This window comes from Pinus tabuliformis, chromosome 9, assembly GCF_031772625.1.
Source record: "Pinus tabuliformis cultivar Carrire ecotype Pingquan chromosome 9, CPIR1, whole genome shotgun sequence".
In the NCBI taxonomy this organism is placed as follows: domain Eukaryota; kingdom Viridiplantae; phylum Streptophyta; class Pinopsida; order Pinales; family Pinaceae; genus Pinus; species Pinus tabuliformis.
The window spans coordinates 658,120,134-658,142,205 of NC_142307.1; positions in this window are offsets into that span (position 1 = coordinate 658,120,134).

Here is a 22,072-nt window from a genome sequence, read left to right on the forward strand (position 1 = left end):
TATGTATATGAAAAACCTCCACAAAACCCATAACGACGGTACAGAAAAGTTAATATCCTGCTTATGATAGGGTTCAACCATTGCCCATAATTCTTACAGTAACCACAATTGCAGTTTCAATGAAAGCTATAGCATTCTCGCCCGCAAAAACCCTTAATATTTTAACACAAGGAAAATAAAACAATCCCTCAACTAATGGAGGCTTGTTGCCTGAAAACAAATCTCCAGGACAAGCTGGAGGGGTGACCAACCTGAAATGGAAGATAGTAATTGTTGTGAGAGAGTAGTCTCACTCCGAAACCTTCTTCCAAATATATATATATATATATATATATATATATATATATATATACACTACAGCTAGAAGGTACTTGCAGACAATAAAACACCATTAGAATAAGCCCTGAAACCAAATGGAAGGAATATTTAACTGAGAAGCACTTGTATGGAGAACAAGCTTACCTGAGAAGAGGATTTCCGAGCGATGGGAGGTGAGGTATACCTGAAAGAGCACAAAACTGTCATTAGGCATTCTCAGGGGTAAATCTTACATGAATTCACTCTGGTTATAGTACCCATTACCTCTTGTTATAGTATGAACCCAAACGCGTTCCTCCAGGGCCAGAGTCCAACTATCGACGATTCTACCTATTACATGAGTCGAGTAAGGGATGCAAAAATGTATATCAAATAATGAAAGATTCAAAACACCATGTGAGTTTTGGGTGCTTGTATCGCCTCCATCTTATACCTATAAGCCTATAGAGATGGTCCTAGCGGGGAAGCTGTTCCATGTCATCATCCGCCATCTAGGTCGCCCTCTGTCACAAAACTGAGCTTCAAACTTCACTGCATGTCCAGATGACCCATTACCTTGCTGAGTTTTGCGTTATTCTGCCGGATAAAGCCCCAAGCCATGGAGACCGTAGATCTCCTCTGATCCAACGGTGTATGTGAGGCCAAGTGCCACGGTCTATATTTTTCTAGCCAATCTCATCGTCAATAAATGTAGCACTGTAGTGTCGGCGGAAGGGCCTCGGGGTTCTCTCCGCTTTAATGGATATGCACTATCGAATGTGTGCCATTGAGGAGGGATTTAATGCTGAAGGGTTGACTGTACTCTCGAGGTTTTATCACTTAAACCACCAACTAACCCGAAGTGCCTCGGTGAAATTTATAAAGTGTAATGGTAACAATACTTTTTTTTTAATTATTAGTTTCGTGTATGAGTTTGTTACAAATCATTTAATTTATATGGTTGTAATAGTTATAAAAAGAATATATGAATATATATATATATATATATATATATATATATATATATATATATATATATATATATATATATATATATATATATCTATATATGGCATGGAACAAAATTCTTCACCATAGAGATTTACCCACACTTTTCCATGGAAAAAAAAACCGAAGACATAAAGTTGTTTTACATGTGCAATTTTCCATTTCATTTTATTGTTTTTTAAACTAGTCTGGATCCATCTTAACTTCAGATATTTTTTTTGAATGCAAAACTTGAAGAAAGGTCTGCACCTCTAGAAATTTGATCCCTCTCGGAGTTTGACAGATTTGGAATTAAGATGGATCTAGGTTGGTTTAATTATTAATTTTATTCTTTTGGTTTAATTTTTATTTTTATATAATTTCACTAGGGCAGAATATTTTAAAATTTTATTTTGTATTTTTATGTAATTTTCCCATGTCAAAATGTTTATATAGCATAATATAACTTGACATTACAACAACTCTTCCATACTGGGATGGAGAGTGTTTCTTGGCCCAAAAATGTAACAAAATTAAATTAAAAAAAATATCGATAAAGTATTTTGATTGTGAAATGAGAGATGAATTGTAGGCATGTGGTATTGATGAGACATGGTATTGGCCCATGGTATGGTATGGTTAATGTAACACCCTCCTCCCACATCTACCCAAGCTATTGGCCAGCCAGGGTAAACATGCGATGAGGGGCCACTATAATATGATTTGACTTCCTAGTAACGTTAAGGAAGTGGAACCGATGGAAACACACCATACATACATTAATAATCAACTACAGGACCCTCAGGAACCAATCCAACACATTAGACAACTTTCCTTGGGGTGCCATTGAGATTTTGGACAATTTAAGGCTCAGTCGCTCCCATGTTATAGGCATGAGTGCAACCAGCAACCCAAAGTCACTCTCACAGGCTTTCTTGCCAGCGAACAGAGACCAAAACTATCAGTGCTATGTCAGCAACTCCTAGATTCAAGCCATTTTTTAAGGCCCAAATCCCAGGTCACTGCCCAGAAATGAACCATCTCTTTAGATCAGTAAAATAACACCGAAATGACAGTACTAAAGTAAATACTTGTTCAAGACCTTAACTAGACCCCTACTAGCCATGGCAGGAATTTCGTCAAACATATTGAAAATGTGTAATCTACAAGTGTAACTAATAGTTCTGAGCATAGGGGTCTCATACTTAGTTGAGAATTTCTAAGAAATGTTGATGCTTCAACACATCAACTACCATTCCATCCATTAGGTCATAGATACATTAATAATTCAATTATAAGTAAAAACACGATGAGAGCCACACATGGTTGCTGTCATAAAACACATACATAACCAACATAATAGTAGAAGAAATAATCATGAAAGTACAACCATATAGACCACATACAATCCATCAAAAGTATTATAGAAATAAAAGGAGAAATAACCTTTCATTAATGATGTAAAATCCAAACCTGGGATGGGATGTCCACTTTCCACTCGACCATAGAATGGCTGAGCCAAATCTCTCTTCATCCATTCACCCCCGTGCCATATTTCAACCATGAATGTGGGATCTCATAGAATACATAAATCAAAATGCATCCAGGGCTTCCAGAGGCCATCCACCTCAAACCATCAAATAGTGATTCCACCTCATGGTCGGACATCACAAATCCATCATCTGATTGGTCTCCATGCAAGCCTTCCAAGCTTTCCAGAGCATTTGTTTCAACCAAGGCTTCCAGGACTAGTAACTCAACCCATAGTTGTTGCCGAGCTTCCAGAGTGTTTGTACAACCAAGGCTTCCAGGACTAGTAACTCAACCCACCAAGGGCTTCCAGAGTGTTTTTCCAACCAAGGCTTCTAGGACTAGTAACTCAACCCAAGCTGTTACAGGGCTTCCAGAGTGTTTGTACAACTAGGGCTTCTAGGAGCTAATAACTCAACCCAAGCTAAGGAAACATGAGAACCAACTAAAAATAAATAATGAAAGTAAGCCCACAATCACCATGGCTATCTAGGAATGGCAAGGATAGGAAATCCACTTTCAATCTCGGCAATTCTTAATGCCAATGATAGATCACAACCAAGAAGCCACATGCATGTGTCATGCATGCCAAAACTAGTGAAGAAAACATACATGAAAATTAGTACTTGCAAGAAAATATGATGCAGCTACTAATTCTGATGCCTTCTTATGCTTCCCTTCTCTTCCTTTTCCTTCTTGCTCCAAAATTTGCCAAGGGTGCTCGAAGAAAACTCTAAGAGTATGAGAGAGAGAGAGAATAATTATAGAGCTTCAAAACTGAACTGACAAAAGGTTACCAATTGATCCTCTAAAGCCTTTTTATGAATGATGCCTCTATTTTCTTCATTTTCTATTATTTTCTTTCAATTTCCTCTTCACATGCGACCTGTGACCTTTCACCTCCCTTTTCTCCTAATTTCCATTATTTTCATAAATAATTGTACCAAAAATGTCATTTTTCTTTTCCAAAGCCTTATCCATTTCCTTTGCCAGTTTCCTTAGCCATAAACAATCACAAGTGATCCCCATCACTACGATTCTACCCAAGATTTAGCTTAGAATAAGTCTCCCATCATCCATGGTTATTATTTTGCCTTTATTTACTTTTATTACATTGAATTTTCAACAAGGTTGTTACAGAACCCTCCCCCTTGGGGGAACACCATCCTCAATGTTCAATAACACCTATAACCACAAGATTGTTGTAAGAAAAATATATATTATCGATGGAGCCTTATAACTTAGCCCGATGCAGTATTTACAATGATCACCCTGCTGGAAAACAAACCAACATAATAACATGACATCATAACAACATACCACATAGTGGAGATTCATAACATATCTCATGGCGGTATTTACATCCATATACATATGTACATAAACTATCATAAAAACATATACCAAAGCCTATACCAAAATCACACCAAAACACCAAGCCAAAACTATTTGGCCTCAACCGGTAAACAAGGAAGGATACCTGCATCTGATCCGCATCTCCCATGTAGCTTCATTGGGCCCAAAGTGCTTCCACTGCACTTTAAATTGCTCGGTTTCGGAGCATGAACATCCTTTTCTGCAATATACACTAAGGCTCCAGTTGTAATTATCCATCTAGTTCCACCTACAATACAGACCAGTAAATCACGTGATTAGCATCCTTAACATACTTCTTATGCAAAGGTACATGGAAAACATCATGGAATTTCACTGTCAAAGGCAGTGCAAGTCGATAGGCTACTAGTGAAATCCTCTCAACGATACTGAAGGTTCCACAAAACTGTGGTGCCAACATGGCAGAAGATCTAATCCACAAGGAGCTCTTCTTTGGTTTGACGTAGAAGTACACCTGATACCCAACTTGGAACTCGTTGATATCTTGTGTTGCCTTTAGATTCTTCTTGATCACCTATATTTCTTGTTCCATGTCTGCCAACATATCTGGTCCAATCAATAGCCTGCTAATTGGATCACTCCAACTAATGGTAGTATTGTAACTTCGCCCATACAATGCCTCAAAAGGACTCATTCTCAATGACTCCTTATAACTGTTGTTTTAGGCTAACTCTACCAAAGGGAGATACTCTTCCCACTTCCTTGACTGATGCATCACATACATCCTCAACATGTCCTCTAATATTCGGTTGACCCTCTCTGTCTGTCCATATGTCTACAAATGATAAGTTGTATTGAAAGCCAACTTTGTGCCCAAACCTGCAAATAACTCCTTCCAAAACTTGGAAGTGAACTTCACATCCCTGTCTGACACAATCTTCTTCGGAACATCATGTAGTCTAACCACATCTCGAACTAATACCTATGCTACATTGCTAGCTGAGAATGTAGACTTCACCGAAATTAAATGTGCAACCTTCGTCAACCTGTCCACAATAACCATAATGGAATCATGTTGTCTCACTTTCTTTAGCAACCCTATGATGAAGTCCATGGAAATGACTTCCCATTTCCACTTTGGAATGACAATCTGTTGTAGTAGTCCACCTGGATGTTTACATTATTCCTTCACTCGCTGAAAATTGAAACATCTGGCCACAAACTCTGCTACATCCCTCTTCAAATTCGGCTAATAATAAAATTTCTTCACTACAGTTAATTTCTTCTGATAACCTAGGTGACCTGAATAAGGTTTTGTGCAAAACTCCCTCAATATCACCTTCTTGAGCTCCTTGTTATTTGGTACATATATCTTGTCTCGGAACCTGATCAACCCATCTTCTGTAAGACAATAATCCATACCTTGTGCACCTTCACTTGTACCTGTACCCATAGCTATATTGCCACATGACCAACATCCCGCTGCAACCTGTGCATAATCTCCATATACTTGAGATCCTGCTGACCTACCTACAAGATCCTATCTTGTAAGTCTGACCCATAGGAGCTCATGGATGCCAAGTGATCTACTGGTACTCGTATGTTGAGAGCATCTTCTACCCTGTTCTATTTACCTTTGATGTGCCTGATCTCGAAATCAAAGTCGCTGATCATGGCCAACCATCTAGCCTACCTAGCATTCAAATTCAACTAGCCAAACAAATACCTCAACCTAATGTGATCACTCATAATTACAAACCTTCTACCAAGAAGATAGTGTCTCGACATCTTCAATTCATGTATGATCGGTGCTAACTCCAAATCATGTGTCGGGTAGTTTTGCTGCTTGTGCTCATTTATTTTCTGGGATTCATAACATACCACTTGTCCATCCTACATAAGGACTCCACCAACTCCTCTCTTGCAAGCATTTTCACATACCACAAATTCTTTGTCTAGATCTGCAATCTATAGCACTGTTGCATGCACCAACAACTGCTTAAGTTGCTCAAAGCTAGCCTCACATTCCTCAGTCCATTCGAACTTCTTACCTTTCCTTTGAAATGATGTGACAGGATAATAAATCTGCGAGAAATCCCTGATGAACCTCCTATAGTATCTTTCCAAAACCATGAAAGATCTCACATCATCCACACTCTTAAGAGCTACCCACTCCATGATGGCCCTTATCTTCTTTGGATCTATTGCAATGCCCTCATTGGAGACAACATGCCCCAAGTAGTGTACCTTAGTCTAAGAGAAACTACACTTGTTTAGATTAGCATACAACTGATGCTCTCTCAACAACCTCAACATTGTTGCTAAATGTTTGACATGTTCTTCATCGTTTTTAGAATATACCAATATATCATCATTGAACACAATAACAAACTTATCCAAATATGGACACAATACACTATTCATCAAGCACATGAATGTAGTTGGAGCATTAGTTAAGCCAAATGGAACAACAACAAACTCATAATGCCCATACCCCATCTAGAACGCAGTCTTGTAAATGTCCTCCTCTTTGATGCCTACCTCATGGTATTCGGATCTCAAGTTGATCTTTGAGAACACTATTGTTCGCTTCAGCTGATCGAATAAATCATCAATTATCTACAAAGGGTACCTGTTATTGATATTCACTTTGTTCAACTGCCTGTAATCAATGCATAATTTGAGTGTTTCATCTTTCTTCTTTACGAACAATACTGGTGTGCCCCATGGTGATACACTTGGCCTAATGTATCCCTTGTCCAACATTTCCTTCAACTGCAATTTTAACTCAACCAACTCAAGTGTGCTCATCCTGTAAGGTGCCTTTGATGTTGGAACTACCCCTGGCACTAACACAATAAAAACATCTACCTCTCTGTCAGGTGGCATCTCTGTAATGTCCTTAGGAAATACATCCTTGAACTATTGTAAAACTGGATACTTGATCAAGACATCTACATCCTCAACTTCCTTACCTTTATCACTAGAAATGTGCACTGAAAATAACTTAGACCCTTTCCTGCGACTATGCTTTGCTTGCATAACTGTCACCATCCTAACTGGGGTCACTTTCTTCTTACCCTGTAAGACTCTTGGTTCTGTATTTTTATCAACACACTCAATGGCTTTATCATAATAGTCTACCTTGGTTCTATGAAGATACAACGATTCCATGCCCAACAATGTACTGTATGAACCCAACGGTAATACATTCAAATGTGTTGTGGTAGGCATACCATTCAAATCAAATGCACAAGCTCTTACCTAATGATGAACTCATTTCTTTGTACATGTATCCAATTACACTAACCAAGACTCTGCATGCAATACCTTACTCAAACCACACTTTTCCACGAAGTTAGGACTAACATAGCTATAATTAGATCCAGGGTCAATTAAAATAGAAGTAACTTGATCACAAAGCTTACCACCCATCTCAATGATAGATGCTTGATGATCTTCCTATTTGTTATCCAATGCTGCATAGATACACGGAATACTCTGACCAAAATCCCCAATAGTTTGTGCCTCCTGTGCACTATATATATGAGGTCTACCACCCTGATTATGTGGGCAATCTCTCCTATGATGATCCTTTCCACAAATCCAACACTCTATAGGCTTCCATCATGTCTCCTTGTTCTGTTCTCCTGATCGGAATCCCTGTGTTCTATTTGATGCATTGAAATTCTTAGGTGGTGACACTCTCCTTGTTACTTGTATCCTGAGGTATTTCTCTCTTTCTATCCCATTTTCCTTTGTTCTTTGCATTACCTCTCTAGTATGGCTTAGTCTCTGTTTTGTGCTTCGATTGTTCATAGCAATGCCTTAGCTTTCGAATGGCCTCCTCCAATGATTTAGGCTCATCTAACTCAATTCTATCTTTAAATGCAATCGGTAACCCACTAATGAACCTTTGAATCTTGGCCTTTTCCTCTGTGAGATAAGGTACATAGTTCAGTAACTCTAAGAACCTACAAGTGTACTCATCTTCTGTCCTGGAACCCATCTTTAGCTCACAAAATTATTTTACTCTCCCATCAAGTATCTCTCTGACAAGTACTTATGCTTCAATATCTGCTCAAACTCACTCCAAGTCAAATCCTCCTGATGAATGCATCTGATATTCTTCACATCTTCCTAGCAAATGTCTGCTTTACCTTTGAGACTAAATGTAGCCACTCTAGCTTTCATGTTCTTTGAATATTCATGCAGCTTGAAGAATTTATGCATGCCAAGAAACCATGCCTTTGCATCCTATGGTTTATTTGTATCTCCATCAAATGTTAGTGGTTTTGCTTTCTTAAACTCATCCGATAAGTATCCCCTATCACTCCTCCTATAAGGATGATACCGATGGCAAGAATTTGCAAGCAGAACTAAAATCATACTTGTGTCTATCCCTTCTCCTATCAGGAGTTTCCAACCATCTCCCATCTCTGATTGTGTCATCTCTATATGATCTGTGACCACCATGAAACCGACTACCATATGCCCCATTAGTTATATCCTCCTACTCATAGCTGATTCGATGTCATCCTTGTCATTGAAAATATGACAAACTCTAAAGTATTACTACATTTACCTTTGCTTTTTTCTTCCGTGCCTGTATGATTTTGTCATTATCTGCCTTACAACTTCTTATTTCTTCCTTTAAGCTTCTCAATGTAACTGCCAGATCAGAAACCAAATCACAATGAACCAATGTACCTTATTATAGCTCGGGGAGGATAGCTTGTCTGCAATATCAACAAATCAACGTGATACATGTATAACATAATCATGACAACTTATAGAAACATAAGACATAAGCATATGACCATGCAACTGTCATTCTAGCTAGGGTTAAGTCATCAAATCATGACCTCAATAAAAACACACACCACGACCTCATGCATGAAAACCACCATCATTATGTCACTAAACACTTGACCACATGCAACCATGACATGCATAAGCGATGCATAACCATCCACACATATGCATAAATACATATGACCAAGCATGAATGAACAATACTTGAAACCAAACCTGCAAGAATGATACATTCAACCGAGCATAGAAGAATGTAACCAAACATGTAAGAATATCACCAAGCATACTATAAAGATACATGTAAGCGACATAAATTGGCATGTAACCATTCATACACTCACAATGATGCATTCCACAATAACACCTCAAATTTCACATGACGACATCACTACAACCATCAACAACATCATGCAAATGCAATAAAAACATGGAATGCAAGTGTGAGAGACACACGTCCAACTGACATGCATGCATGACCAACACATAGCCCATCCAGTCCGAGGGGTGAACCATGCTCTGATACCACTCTATAAAAACGTCCTCCCACATCTCCCCAAGCAACTGGGCAGTCAGGGTAAACATGTGACAAGAGGCCACTATGATATGATCTGACCTCCTAACTCATGTTAAGGAAGTGGAACCAACGGAAACACACCATATAGACATTAATCATTAGCTACAGGATCATCAAGAACCAATCCAATACTTTAGACAACTTTCCTTGGGGTCCCACTGAGATTTTGGACTATTTAAGGCTCAGTCACTCCCATTCAATAGGCATTAATGCGATTAGGAACCCAAAGTTGCTCTCACAGGCTTGTCTGCCAGAGACAAGAGACAAAAACTTTCAGTGCTATGCCAATGACTCCGGGATTTGAGCCACTTTTTTAGGCCTATAACCCAAGTCACTACCCAGAATTGAACCATCTCTTCATATTAGTAAAATAACATGGAAATGAAAGTACTAAAGCAAATACTTGTTCAAGACCTTGGCTAGACCCCTACTAGCCATGACAGACATTTTGTCAAACATATTGCAAATGTGTAATCTACAGGTGTAACTAACATTTCTGAGCATAGGGGTCTCATACTTAGCTGAGAATCGCTAAGAACCATTGATGCCTCAATACATAAACTATCATTCCATCCATTAGGTCATAGATAAATTGATCATTCAATTACAAGTAAAAACACGATGAAAGGCACACATGGCTGTTGTCATAAAACACATTATTACCAGTATAATAGCAGCAAAAATACTTATGAAAGTACAACCATATGGAACATATATAGTCCATCAAAATGCTTATAGGAATACAAGGATAAATAACCTTTCATTAATGATGCAAAATCCAAACCCGGGATGGGACTTCCGCATTCCACCTAACCGTAGAATGGCTAAGCCAAATCTCTCTTCACCCATTCACCCCCGTGTCATAATCCAAGAATGAATGTGGGATCTCATAGAACACATCAATAAAAACTCATCCAGGGCTTCCAGAGGCCATCCACCTCAAACCATCAAATAATGATTCCACCTCATGTCAGACATCACAAATCCATCATCAAATTGGTCTCCATCCAAGCCTTCTAGGGCTTCCAGTGCATTTGTTCCAACCAAGGCTTCCAGGAATAGTAACTCAACCCATAGTTTATGCCGAGCTTCTAGAGCATTCGTCAAACCAAGGCTTCTAGGACTAGTAACTCAACCCACCAAGGGCTTCCAAAGAATTTTTCCAACCAAGGCTTCTAGGACTAGTAACTCAATCCAAGTTGTTACAGGGCATCCAGATCGTTTGTCCAACCAAGGCTTCTAGGAACTAATAACTCAACCCAAGCTAAGGAAACACGAGAACCAACCAAAAAAAACAATGAAAGTAAACACATAATCACCATGGTTATCCATGAAATGGAAAGGTTAGGCAATCCACTATCAATCAAGGCAATCCTCCATGCCAATGACAGATCACAACCAACAAACCACATGCATGTGCCATGCATGCCAAAACTAGTGAAGGAAACATACATGCAACTTGGTACCTGTGAGAAAATCTGATGTAGCTACTGATTCCGATGCCTTCTTGCACTTTCCTGCTCTTCCTTTTCCTTCTTGCTCCAAAATCCAAGTATGCCACACCTACCAAGAGTGCTCTAAGAAAACTCTAAGTCTCCAAGAGTATGAGAGAGAGAGAGAGAGAATAAAGAGAGACCTCCAAAAATGAACTGACAAAAGGTTACCAACTGATCCTTTGAAGCCTTTTTATGAATGAGGCCTCTATTTTCTTCATTTTCCACTATTTTCCTTCAATTTCCTCATCACATGCAACATGTGACCTTTCATAAATAATTGTGCCAAAAATGTCATTTCGCCTTTCCAAAACCTTAGCCGTTACCTTTGTCAATTTCCTTAGCCACAAACAATCACAAGTAATCCCCATCAGTAGGATTTTGCCCAACATTTAGCTTGGAATAAGCGTCCCATCATCCCTGGTTATTATTTTTGCCTTTATTTACTTTTATTACATGGAATTTTCACCAGGGTAGTTAATAATATCCAATATCCATGGTAAAGTGAAGTGAGTATCCATGGTTAAAAGTCTTGTTAATTGTAAGTATTATTTCGATTGTGAAATGAGAGATGGTTTTTGGGCATGTGGTATTGATGAGCCATAGTATGGTATCGTTAATAATATCCATGGTAAAGTGGGGTGAGTATCCATGGTTACAAGTCTTTTTAATTGTAAATATTATTTTATTGTGAAATGAGGGATGGTTTTTGGGCATGTGGTATTGATGAGCCATTGTATTGGCCCATGGTATGGTATGGTTAATAATATCCATCGTAAAGTGGTGGTGAATATCCATGGTTAAAAATCTTGTTATATTGTAAGTATTGAGTTTTTTTTGGTGCCTATTAATAAAATTTAAATATGGATACAAAATTATTATTTTAATTTATATGGTGAAATGGATATTCATTTATATCTACTATTTATATCTTACATATATTCATGTGATAGAGGTGTAGATATATCTCAAAAGTAATTACAATATTTTTTCTTTTTAATTTAATAAAAATGTTATAAAATTAAATTCAAATAAAATATTTATAAAATATTCGAGTGTGAAATGAGAGATGGTTTTTGGGCATTGTATTGACCCGAAATGGTATTGTAAAAAATCCTATTTACAAGTTAATAATATCTATGGCAAAGTGGATGTGAATATACTTGGATTAAAATATTGTTATAATGTAAGTTTATGTGTTTATTAATTAAATTTAAATATGGTTACATAATCATTATTCTATTTTATAAGATAAAATGGATCTTAACTTATTGTTGTTACTTATATATTTTAATGTAATATGTATATTATGATTTTTTTTTATCTAAAAGGTTATTCGTATAATAAAAACAAAATTACAATGTAAAAAATTTGAATTTTATTGTTTTTGTTACCTTTAACTTTTTACAAACAGTACAATATCTCCCTTGGGCTCAATATTAATTTTAACGGACATGTAAATATTTACCAATTTACATATTATAAATGGGACATATTAATATAAATTCAACATATTAAGTTTACATGTAAAAATGTTTACAAAATTTCTTACATTACATCTACACATTACCCCTAAATGAGCAATGATTATATTAATTATATAAATATCATTCAAGTATGTAAGTTTGTTCAATGTTAACAATTAAAAAGAGTAATAGTTAATGTAGCATAGTCCTTGAAGCATAGTACCATTATTTAATTGATTCTCTTTACATGAAGCTTTCCGCATGGTGAAATCACTTTCACAGATAGCTACTTCTGTACTCAATAACACCTTTCAGCCATCCATTGACATTGGAAGTTATTAATTGATAAATGCATTTTCATCAAAGGCTTTTATTGCTAATATTTTAGTATGTAGTTGACGTATACGATAATGGTATTGGGCCACAAGGCCATGGGGAAGCCCATGCATTGGAAAATCATGACCTAGGGGAAGAAGTCGACCATCAACTAGTTCAATCTCCTAGCAGAGTTGAACTTCTTCCCCCTTTTGATTCTATGGATGACCGTCTTTAGCAAATATTGTTGCTTCTCGAACATATTGCCCATAATAGGCATGAGGACATGTACGAGGTCATTGGTTTCATGAATGACCTTTAATTGAACCAATGGCGTATCATGGATAGGTTGGCTTCTCTTGAACGTGGTCAAAATAGAATTCATGAGAGAATAGAGAGACGGGTAGGAAGATTGAAGCACATGGAAGGCCATGTTCATTGTGCTTTCAATCCCCCTCCATCACCAAGAAATGGACAAGATAACACAACTCCGATGTACTTTCCAGATAAAGGATGAACATTGGATGCTTCTAGGTTCTTGGGGTTTTTTGGTCTCATTTCTCTTTTGTATGTGGTTCTCTAGTATACTTCTTTTGTTTATCCTATATCAAGTTCAGTAGAAATGAGGCTGAAAGTTTGTTGAATTTATTTCCCCCATGATGTATCTTTGGTTTGAACTAATAGAAAACTTTTATTATATATATATGGATTTAACTTACCTTGTTGTACCTATTCTATTTTCTTATATCAGTGATCTGAATTTTCCATGAGGGCTTCACTGAATGAACATGGGAAATAACACATGCGTTCATGGCATACTAAACAATACCCTTAATTTGACTACATATTAGAAAATACCTCTAAAAATCACTTTATTTAACCCACTACCAATACGAACCCAATTCCCAATTTAAAAAACCCCTACTTTCACTAGATACTGTAGGTAACCATTTTTTCATTGACTTTTTTATACCCTTTAATGTTTTTTCATTAAATTTGAGCTCCATTTGTATACACATCATATAAAAACCATTTACCCCCTACTATATGTTCAATATATTATTTCATTTTTTCCTCAATATACATCCCCCAATATAATTGCACGCGGTATAATATTGTTCCTCCAGTGAAGTGGAATTTTCAACCTCCAAAATGTTTATTTTTAAATCCAATTTACATACGCTTATGGTTGTACCATGCACTTCATGCACCCTCTTGTTGATTGCATCATCTATATTACTTTCCTTCCCCTTGATATGTTCTTAATTTTGAAGTCATATTCATATAAAATTCTAGCCATATAATTTGTTTGGCATTCAATGTTAGATTTCCCAATAAATTCTTTACACCATTGGGGTATGTTCTCAATTCAATCCAATTTCCCATAAAGTGATTCCTCCACATTCTTAGGGCATGAATGATGACTACCAACCCTAGATCATGAGTGGAATAATTTTTCTCATGCTTGTTTAACTTATTTGACTCATAACATATGACATTCCCATAGATGTTTATATTTGGTCTAACAAGTCATTTATCCTTGGCAAATGACACTTATAATTCATTGTCACCTTGTTGAACTGCCTAAACTCTATAGACAACCACATTGTACCATCCTTTTTTTCTGGGAAAGAGTTGTAGGGTGCCCCAAGTTGACACATTTTAGTATATATATACCCCTTCTTGAAAATCTCTTCCACCTACATTTTCAATTCTTTACACTCTAGTGTGCTCATCCTATATGGTGTCTTGGACACGAGGAAAGCTCTTGGTACCAAATTTATGAAAAAATCAATGTCCCTCTTTGGTGGTAAACTCGGGATTTCAACAAAGACATCCTCATATTTTCTTTGCACTAGATAGTCTTTAATGCTTGGTACCTATTCCTTGAATACCTCTTCCATGTGGGATGCATTCCCTTTTCTAAGAGTTTTCTCTGACTACATAAATTCTATGTCTCTGATATAAATTGGCTGAGGAATCCCCTACACTTGTCTTTTCTACCCTTCTTCATTAAGCCAAGTGAAAGCGTTGTAATAGCAATTTGAGATAGCATGTCACTTTCTCTAACTAATCCATACCTATTAGGAATTTAGAGGAACCCAAAGGTATGGTATTTAGATATGCTTTTGTTCACAGTAAATTCATGTCAATTTGATATTATTTTACTATTTTCTTTATCCTTTTCTTAGCACCTTATAGCTTGCAGAAACAACGAACTCTAACCATGCTTGGTTCTCTTCAAATGAAATATTTCAACAAGTTTAAGATCAATATAACTATGACTAATTCTAGAGTAAATTAAAATGGTAATGGGATTGTCCTCTATGAGGGACATATTTATGCATATGCTCTCCCTCACAACCCCAATACTTAATGGGCTAAAATATTGGATTTTTTTCCCAATAAATCTACTCTCTTTGGTTCATTTTGGGTTCGATGAAGTTGATAATTTTCTTAAGAACTACTCCTAAAAAATGAAGTTTTGCATCTCTTCATCCTTTTCTCTATATTTTCCCTCTTCTTGTTATCCCAAGTTTTTTGGAAGGCTAGCTTATTTTTGTTTTTCTCATAAAGAAATTTTTCCTCCCTTATAGCTTCCACTAGTGTTTTGGGCTCATCAAACTTAATTTTTCACTATAAAATGATGGTAAACCATTTAAAAACTTTGTACTTTTACCTTCTCATCCTTAATGAAACAATCATACCTTAGTATTTCAAGGAATTTATTTTACACTCATCCATTGTCATGCTCCCTAGCTTGAGTTCAAAGAACTCCTAGAATTTCTTGTCATAGTAGCGATCAAATAAGTATTTCTTCTAGATCTATACGTCTTGAACTGCCTGTTGGGAATAATACTAAGAGGGGGGCTGAATTAGTATTTACAAATCAATAACTTTTTCATTTCATAATCAGATTTATATACGCTACTTCAGTGAAGGGAACTCGTGTGTGCACGTAACTATTCTTAAGGCAACCAATGTATATCCAGTGAGCTTATGATTCAATTAGTTCATTATATGTTGATCTTTAATCAGTGCATCGATACTTTATTAAACATTAAACAGTAACCATGTGCATTAATAATAGAATAAACCATCACATATAAGAAACACACATGAACACCAAGATTAAAGGTGGAAACCAAATGCGGGAGAAAAACTATAGAATTTCCTGCAAATTCTCTACAAATCTACCTTTGAGATATATGTTGAAAATCTGACTGTAGATTAACTCGATAATGCAATATACCAAAGAAAAATACTATAATATACTTCTACTATCAAACTTGTGGAAGCTTAAATATCGAGTTGAATCAGAGTTGAACACATATAACCATAAGAAGAAGAATCAATGCACATGAAACACAAAAAATACTCAGGGGAAAGCCTCAGCTAAAAACCCCACTATTTGTATTATCATACAAGGTGGAAATACATCAGAATTATACAAAGCCTTAGCTCTCACAGCTAGCCAACTCTTAGTACAATCCTCCTGGATGCTCACAAGCAAACAAAGCTTCTCACAAGCCTTCTCCTCTGCCCTCCAAGCTCCTATTTCCTTGCACAGTTACCTTTGGGATGATCTCCTTCACCCACTGTAACACTACTCTCACACACTGCTCTAATACATTGGAACTGCACAATCCTCAAGGAACCTTCCCTTGACTGCATGGATGAGTTTCCTTTATAGGAAAACACATGCAAACGATAGTAACCTGTCCTTGAAATTTAGCTCAACTAGGTCTTTCTCAGAATAGACATGCATGAGTTTCTAATGAGAGCATCTTCAGTTATCTGGAGTACACTTTTTGAGTGCATGCATGCATCAACTGATTGATAACTCAAAATTAGTTCCTCAAACAGTTTGTAACTAATTTAACTGGACTTAACTCAGTAAACTGAGCTAACTAATTACAACTAAAATATAACTCAATCTTATCTTCTTAATTTAAGGGATAACTCTTGCATGACTTCAGAAAGACATCTAACTATAATTTCTCCAACTAATTAGTCCATAATGAATTAATTAATTAACTCCAAGCAGCTGGTGAGACTAAATCCGAATTTTAATTCACAATTTTAATTCAAGGACAAATTAAAATTGGAATATTCTGGATTCTATTTTTATCATTTCTTGTTTCTATTTTCAACACTCCCTCTCAACAAGAAAGGAATTCAACTTGGTACCGACCCTGAACCTTTGGAATGTTCTACATGTAACGCTTCTCTCTAGTGTTGTTGCTCTAGCAATCTCCAGAAACAAAAAAACATCCAACCTAAATCAGAATGATGCCTTTGTCATCAAAGTCTCTAACTACTATTGCCTCTGTCAACTGAAAACTCTACGCTTCTGCTGACTCAGCCTTTTTGAATTGTTGTCAATCCTTCTCTACGCTCTTCAATATCTGAATGCTCTAGCCTCTGTCACTTTGATCTCTAACTACATCAATCCCACTGATTCCTCTCGCTACTATGTACTTTGGGCTCCCATAGCAAGGTACGATCCATGAGATAAAACCTCTCAATGGACCCTGCCCAATTTCAGCCTTCTTGAGACTATCACTTCACATCGCCCCACCTCACACCTGGAGGTATGGCTGCATGTGATCCCTCTGCCCACTCCAATTGTGGCTCCTCCACAATTGTCTAAGACTTCTTCTGGGGCTGCATGTTGAGAGGTAATTTACTCTCCCTCTCAACCACCAAGTCTCTAACATTTGCCTTGCTCCTCAAGGATTTTCATGCATCTTGACCCTTAAGAGCACACAGGTTCTTGACTCGTGAACCAATATATTTCACCTGTCTCGTGGCAATTTGTCTAAGGAAAACCTTTCCCTTACTGAAGACAACATCGTAGCCTTTCTCCTCCAACATCACGACCGATACCAAGTTCTTCTTCAGTCCAGGCACATACTTCACATCTGTCAAGGTGATAGGAGCTCCATGCTCCCTCTGAAAAGCAACTGTGCCTACTCCTGAAACACTAAACCTTTCGTCGTCACCCATCTCTATGTGCATCTTGAGGTCTTTCTTTTCCAAGGCACTGAATAAACTTTTATCGCCAGTCATGTGGAATGAGGCTCCACTGTCAAGATACCAACCACAAACCATCATTGATGACACCATGCATGCGATGAGCGTAAAGTCCATTTTGAACTGAGAGGTTAATGCCTCACCTTCCGATCCTTCCAAGGATCCCTTATTGGACTTCTTCGATGGGAAATTAGTTGCATAATGACCCATCTCATGACAATTAAAGCATCTCACTTTAGATGTGTCACCCTTCTTCCCTCCATGAGAAGAATTCAATTCGGAATGGGACACCTTCCCCTTCCCTTTTCTTGCCTTACTTGCTAAGGCCAGATTTTCTTCATCATCATCCTTGGATGAAGAACCATCTCATGTACTCCTCTTGATCTCCTCCTGCATGAGATCTGACCATAGTCGTTCCCAATCCGGTAGTTTCTCCCTTCCATTCACAAAATCCTGGTAGCTATTCCAGCTCTTTGGAAGGCCAAGGATAGTGAGGCTCACCATATCATCATCAGTAGTAGTTATTCCCACACTTCCAAGCTCATCTCTAGAGGTGGTGAGCTTGTTCAGATATGTGGAAATAGTATCATCGTTCTCCATATTGATTCTTCAAAGCTTATCCTTGAGCGCCAATTTCCTCTGACAGCTACTATTCTAGTAGAGGTCCTTCAATGTCTTCCACACTGAATATGGAGTATCATTCCCATGGAGACTTGAGAAAATATGGTCTCGAACTCCTTTAAGGATGATCTGTCTCTCCCTCGCCACACACTTCTTCCACTTAGCCAACTCTTGTGCATTAGTTGAACCTGGCTTTGGGATTTCTTGATCAATGAAATCATTCAAGCCGTTGTCTTCTAATACAGCCTCCATGTGATCTTTCCATGCTATGTAATTCGAGCTGCCTTCCAAGGCATACTCAAGTCTCAAGCCATAGAACACCATTGGCCAACCTTGAAGTATGATAAGAATTTTATTTGCACCTGCAACCCCAAACTTCAAACTTCAAATTCTCTTCTTCGTATACTGTTCACAACTTTGATAAACTAGGCTCTGATACCATGTAGAATTTCCTGCAAATTCTCTACAAATCTACCTCTAAGATCTATGTAGAAAATCTAACTGTAGATTAACTCGATAATGCAATATACCAAAGCAAAATATTATAATCTACTTCTACTATCAAACTTGAGGAAGATTAAATATCGAGCTGAATCAGCGCTGAACACATATAATCATAAGAAGAAGAATCAATGCACATGAAACACAAAATACTCAAGGGAAAGCCTCAACTAAAAACCCCACTATCTGTATTATCATACAAGGTGGAAATACATCAGAATTATACAAAGCCTTAGCTCTCACAACTAGCCAGCTCTTAGTACAATCCTCTTGGATGTTCATAGGCAAAGAAGGCTTCTCACAAGCCTTCTCCTCTGCCCTCCAAACTCCTATTTCCTTGTGCAATTATCTCTGGGATGATCTCCTTCAACCAGTGTAACACTTCTCTAACACACTATCAAAACTACGCAATCCTTAAGGAAACTTCCCTTGACTACATGGATGAGTTTCCTTTATAGGAAAACACATGAAATTAATAGTAACTTGTCCTTGACATTTAACTCAACTGGATCTTTCTCAAAATAGACATGCATGAGTTTCTGATGAGAGAATCTTCAATTATCTGGAGTACACTTGTTGAGTGCATGCATGCATCAACTGAGTGATAACTCACAGTTGGTTCCTCAAACAGTTTGGAACTAATTTAACTGGACTTAACTCAATAAACTGAGCTAACTAATTACAACTCAAATATAACTCAATCTTATCTCCTTAATTAAGGGATAATCTCCTTAATTTAAGGGATAAATCTTGCATGAATTCAAAAATACTTCTAACTTGAATGTCTCCAACTAATTAATCCATAATGAAATAATTAATTAATTCCAAGCAGCTGGTGAGACTAAATTCTAATTTTAATTCAAGGACAAATTAAAATTGGAATATTCTCGATTCTATCTTTATCATTTCTTGTTGTTATTTTCAACAAAAACCACCATTGTTGTTGTATCTGTCTTCTTTTTAATATAAAGAATTAGTTGTTTGCAATATTGTACTAGTGTAGACTCATACCAGTACGCAGGCACCCACCTTCAGAAGGCTACAACCTTCTCTCATTCTCCAACTTCTACTAGAAGGGAGATACAACCCCCTAGCTCTTGTACTGGCTAATATGTTTACCAGTACGTAGGCTTCGACATATAGAAGGCTACTACATTCACTCATTTTCCAGCTGCTACTAGAAGGGAGCTCCAACCCCTAGATATAATCACCAGCCATTATTGGCAGGAAGCTTCGAATTCCTTACTGAAGGCTCCAACCCTCAATATCCTCCAGGGACCACGTTTCATAAATTTTTAGAATGGATACTCTTGGTACATAAAAGCACAATATGTAGGCCACGTTTCATCAAATTTTCATACTGGACCCATCAGTAACATTGAAGCTCAAAATAAATCAGCACTGGAATACAACCATCAAATACATCTGCATCAACCAATCACTGAAACCCGATCATCAATCTCTGATATAACTGAAACCCAGTCATCACTTTCTAAATCAACCAATCATTGAACCTATGACACGAATGAATCAAACAATCACCAAACTTCTGACACAACTTAATTAGCCATTTACTCAAAACCGCATAAACCGATACTTAATCAAAATTCAACCAATCAACTGGAAAAATCAGATCACTGTAACCAGAATAAGAATCTGAACCCAGAACACTGCATCAATAACCAGAACCAACTGCAACCTCAAAAATCATGTGTCAGATTGTATACGCTACTTCAATGAAGCCAACCTGCGTGTATACGCCACTTCCTTTAACTCAACCTATGTATACCTCTAAATATATTGAATCTTAAAAAATTCTGAATCAAAACTGTACCAACCAATGAAATTTTGAAGATCTACTGTCATATTACAGAGTTCTAAATAGATAGTAGCAAGGATCACCCTTCTTATGCAATCAATCAATCAACAACACTCAATCTCCTTATGCAAACAATTTTACTTTCAGATCTAATGAAGACATCATTGACAAACAATAGTAAAACAACAGCATTGATCAGACAGATCAGTCATCCCTGAATACGCTACTTGGAAGTGACGAACCATCGTGTATATGCGCCTTCACCAAGGCAAACCAACGTATAGATATGCAAATAAAAACTTATAACTTCGCAGCTATTCCAAACTTCAGATATACCCATATCATAGCATTTAAAGGACAAAACATTTGTTAGCACTTAGATCTAGCCTATCCATTATTAGATCACATAATGATAATTCATTTCAGGTCTTATGATCATGATCCATCATTAGATGTTATCCATCATCAAACATTCAAGTGCATACTTAGTCCAAATCAAGCAAAGCATCAGAAACCCATAGCATGCATAATTTGTTTTGATATAACACTTCATAAGATATTCATTACTTGTGCACTTAGCCCTTTGATCTTCTCCTCCTTATATAGTTTTAGCCTTTCTCAGTACCTTGGACCAAAACAACACTTAGAACCTATGGTATACTTAGACGGGATCAAGTAACCGTTATTCCGCTCAATATTGTGGGCTAATACAATGGTATGGAGCCTTGGTATTCTTTAACTTTAATTTTCCTTAATTTTCCATCCCATATGCGATTTTCCTCTTGTGAAAGTGTGTGCATACGTATACGCTCTTTTTTACATTGAACCCGCTTGTATACGCTACTTGGACTAGGTGAACCCACGTATACATACCTGAAAACATTCTTTTTCCTCAATCGCTTGATTCTGATCTTTATTCCTTTGTTCCATCATCCTGTTATTATATACCATTACTCTGTTACCTCTTAATAGACCTGTTATAATGTAATTTGTCATTGTACATTACTTCTGAACTGATTCCTTTGAATTGCCCTGCATTTTTTCACATATGTAAACACAACTGCCATGCATTCTATCACATCTTGTTTATAATTTTATCAATTAGTTCATTCATCAAAGAATAACTCTTATCAAGGACAACACACACTAACAATATCCCTGTATCAAACCTCTGATATGTTCTGTAGATTCATCTAGTTACCATATAATTGTTCTGCTACAAGTGGGTTGAAATCAAGTACAACACATGCATCATAATTCCAACAATCTCCCCCATTGGACA